Source organism: Leptopilina heterotoma, unplaced genomic scaffold (genome assembly GCF_015476425.1).
Source record: "Leptopilina heterotoma isolate Lh14 unplaced genomic scaffold, ASM1547642v1 Lhet_1228, whole genome shotgun sequence".
Classification (NCBI taxonomy): Eukaryota; Metazoa; Arthropoda; class Insecta; order Hymenoptera; family Figitidae; genus Leptopilina; species Leptopilina heterotoma.
The window spans coordinates 45702-49182 of record NW_025110841.1 but is presented as its reverse complement, the minus strand read 5'-3'; positions in this window follow the sequence as shown (position 1 = coordinate 49182).

Here is a 3481-nt window from a genome sequence, read left to right as displayed (position 1 = left end):
TTTGTTTTAAATAAAAGGAGAACAATTTCTGAACATATCCCTCCATGCAAACCTAAGAATCTTAAATTGTTTATAATTTTTTTTTAAATACAAAAAGTTAACAAATTAGTTGTGTAGTTTCCTTTAAAAATGAATGATTATTTTCTTATTTTGCTACTATACATGTCCTAAATCAGATTCAATTAATATAATATATGACCACCAGATAAATAGTAAAACATAAAATAATTTATCTAAACACTTATAAACAATATTAGTTAACAAATAGTTAACTTTGGTTCCTCTCCATAAAAAAACTTTGTTCTTTCATATTCATATTGTACTTTAGGTTCATTTAATGAATACATCTCCCTTTCGTTAAAAAACTATTTTTAATTGTTATAAACAATAATAGTTAACAAATAATGAACTTTGGTTCCTCTGCACCAAAAAGAATTTTTTTCATAGTTTTCATTGAAGTTCATTGCAAAGAATGTTTGTCTCAAAATAAAGCAATAAACATTTTAATGTTTAGAATATATATTAATTGCATTTATTTTATTTTAATTAATTTTTTTATTTTAATTTAAAAAACACATGGAAAGAAAAAAAACATTTAATACAAATTTATATATATTAAATTGTTTATAGTTATTGAACAAACTATTTCATACGTTCACTTTTTTTTAACATATATTCTTTGTAATAAACTTCAATGATAACTATGGAAAAAATTCTTTTTGGTGCAGAGGAACCAAAGTTCATTATTTGTTAACTATTATTGTTTATAACAATTAAAAATAGTTTTTTAACGAAAGGAAGATGTATTTATTAAATGAACCTAAAGTATAATATGAATATGAAAGAACAAAGTTTTTTTATGGAGAAGAACCAAAGTTAACTATTTGTTAACTAATATTGTTTATAAGTGTTTAGATAAATTATTTTATGTTTTACTATTTATTTGGTGGTCGTATATTATATTAATTGAATCTGATTTAGGACATGTGTAGTAGCAAAATAAGAAAATAATCATTCATTTTTAAAGGAAACTACACAACTAATTTGTTAACTTTTTGTATTTAAAAAAAAATTATAAATAATTGAAGATTCTTAGGTTTGCATGGAGGGATATGTTCAGAAATTGTTCTCCTTTTATTTAAAACAAAAAACACTCGAATCGATTAAATTTTAGTCTGTAGACATTTTTTGAGAAGTAAATTGTAAAAAAATCCCATTGTGAGGCGTTTCGTAGAACACGAGCACCTTGCACGTGATTTTTGAAAATTTTGTACAACTCATTAAACGCGTCGGCCCACTCCAAAACTTTTTGGAAAATCTTCTGTATATTATAAGGTATAAATAAATTTAAAAAAAATAAAAAAGAAAAGGGTCCAAAGTTAAAAAAAATTAATTTGTTTATAAAAAAAAATTTTTTTTTAATAAAAAATTTAAAAAAAATTTTTTTTTTTACATTTTTTAAAAGTTGAAAGAAAACTAAAACTTTCATTCCTTGACAAGTTTTTTCTATACTTAATATTTTCAGACTTATAAGCTACTGAAAATATGTCTACAGTTACAAATCCAAAATTTCGAAAATTCATAACTCGATAATTTGGGCGATTAAACAAAAATAAAAAAACACGTATTTCTTTTTTTTCCATATAGATTGAGAAAAAAATATGTTTAACCGAATTTTCAAGGTCATAGGTAAATCTTGCGTGGAATTGCCCATATATAGTTTTGTCTTATTTTAAAAAGATGTAATTAAATTTATTCTGAAATGCGAGAAATACACTCGGGGTAAAGCCGCTCACTTAGTTTTAAATTTAAAATTTAAAATAAAATAATTTCACGTATTATATTTCAACAATAACACAATTTATGACTTATTAAAACCACAATTGTAACTACATTTCACTTTCTCTTAATAAAATATAACACTATTTAAATCCATAGTTGTAATTCATGAAATCTATGTTCATTATTTATTAAACCAATTTGTTGTTTATAGAATTGTTTATATAACTCATAAATTATCAATAATAAATCATACTTAAGACGGGAATAATAATATAAGAATAAGAAATTATCAGCTTTCAAATGATATAAATTAACTTGGATTTAGAGAATAATTTCCTAGATTTTAGCCGATCTGAAAAAAGTGAGCGGGTTTACCCCAGTCTCCCCTATGTTAAAAATTAAATTAAAAATCAAAATTTCATTAAGGTTATGTCTATTACATAACATTATTGCATGTCAGACAATTTTCAGTATCATAAATATATGATAAATATCCATAGCAAATAAAAAACCTGAAATTTTTAAATTTATGTGAAATATTAAAATATACTGAGACTACTAATTTTCAACTCCTATTAACAATTGACTATATTTTATTGTAATATAATTTCATAGGTTTTAAAATTAATAATGAATATTCGGCATTTTAACTTCAAAATAAGTAATTATGCATGCATGCGGTACCAAGAGAATAGATATATGTTTTCAAATAAATTCTGCTCCTTCCTTGGGGCAGATGCTGACTTTTTGAAAGGAAAGAAAGTTATTTTCAATCCAAGTCACTCAATCTAACCTACAAATGGCTCTATAGCAGCATTTTCAATGCAGAGCCACCACAGCATTTTGTCAATGCCGCAACGTCCCCAAAATTTTCTCAGTGTATCATCGGATTCGTAATCAGCGATCCCAAAAACCCCCGAGTAACAAGTTTCAAGTGAATTTGATCAATTTTAAAAAATAAGTCTGCCATCTTGAATCCGCCATTTTGAATTTTTAAAATTGAAGTTCATATTCATAATCAGCAACGACCCCAAAAACACTCGAGTGACAAGTTTCAATTAAATTTGATCAATTTTAAAAAATAAATCCGCCATATTGAATCCGCCATTTTGTATTTTTAAAAATGAAGTTCATATTCGTAATCAGCGTCACCGAAAACCCCAAAGTGACAAGTTTTAATTAAATTTGATCAATTTTAAAAACAAAGTCCGCCATATTGGATCCACCATTTTGAATTTTTTAAAATAAAGTTTATATTCGTAATCACGGCGACACCAAAAACCCCCGAGCAACAAAATTCAGGCGAATCCATTAACTTTTGGGCAATATGAAGAATATTGACCAAAATTTTCAAATTTTACTTTTCTCGAAAGTGTATAATTTTTATGCACCGATGGTTGAATATAGTATTTTATTCTTAGGTACTATTTGACACCGGAATCGGAAAGAGCACGTCCAAAACCTTTAGAAAATGTACCTCTGGTATAAATTGTTAACCGTTTTATTTATAATTACGTAGCTTGAAAATGGCCAAAGAATTTTCACGAGTAGGGCGATAATGGGTTAAGTTATATAATAATCTTTCTTATTATTTATTACTATTATTTATTATTTTTATCTCCTTTTGACAAAAAAATTTAATGAAATACAAATAGTCCAATGAAAATGAAGATCTTAGCAGTATTTATAAATCAAAATA